General features: G+C 34.2%; 1 pseudogene; it reads right to left on the bottom strand.

Annotated features, from left to right (window-relative positions):
• Positions 1-353: 353 nt before the first annotated feature.
• Positions 354-453, bottom strand: LOC125121655 (uncharacterized; annotated as a pseudogene).
• Between the last annotated feature and the right edge of the window lie 530 nt (positions 454-983).

Here is a 983-nt window from a genome sequence, read left to right as displayed (position 1 = left end):
AAAATAGCCAAGAGGTATTTACTGGAAATCTATCCAGGCCAATCTGAGAACAGCAGCTGAAATTAGAAGGGATTTTGCTCAGTGTTATAGCTAATGAGTTGTGATGGGACCTCAGTAAATTCTGAAAGGCACAGGAATAGTTTAGGATTCAGCAATTTTTAAACCAATCAGGCACAGCTTCCCTTTGGGAAAGGGTCCTACACTAAGGAGAAAGTGCTAGAAATGGAATCAAATTTTAGCAGGATAGAAACAGCAAAGACAAGGTTCTCAGTTTTGAGAAATAATTGACATATATGTGGTTTGATATATATTGTGAAATGATTACAATAGATTCAGCTAGCATTTATCTTCTCAAAGAAATATCTTTCACAGCTTTGTATGTCATCCTTGCTCAGGGGCCATGCTAGTCTTCTCTGTATCATTCCAATTTTAGTATATGTGCTACCAAAGCAAGCATATCTAATTTTTGAATTTGGTAGGTTGTGACTTTCTATGAATTTGTATTCTGCTGGTAATACATTTTCTTTGTATTTGGGGAAAAAAAAGAAAAAAAAGAAACAGCAAAGACAAGGAAAGAGAAGACCAGACTAGTGTAGGGGGTAGACAACTCAGAAAGCAAATGGCCTTATTTTTGAATACTTCACAAAAGCAACAGAAGAGGGAGCTCTGCGAAGTTAGAAAAACAACTCTGAACAGCTTCTAGAAGCTGAGGAAAAAATAAGCTCCTGTAAAATCAAGCAACAGAATGGTATTAAGATTGAATCTCGTACAAAGTTATTTTTAGAAAAGAGGAGAATAATGAGCAGACTAATAGCTCGACAGATAACGAAAATATACCAGGAACACATGCATACAAAACAGATCAAATTTTAACATAGTGTTACCAAAGGAGTTTTAAAATATTTTAAAATTATACATGACAATATAAACAAGATTTAGACAAACTCAGAAACGAAGTAATAATATATCTAGGAAATCATTAG

Source organism: Phacochoerus africanus, chromosome 2, assembly GCF_016906955.1.
Source record: "Phacochoerus africanus isolate WHEZ1 chromosome 2, ROS_Pafr_v1, whole genome shotgun sequence".
NCBI lineage: Eukaryota > Metazoa > Chordata > Mammalia > Artiodactyla > Suidae > Phacochoerus > Phacochoerus africanus.
Note: the sequence above shows the minus strand (reverse complement) of the source record. Positions and strands in the feature narration are given on the sequence as shown.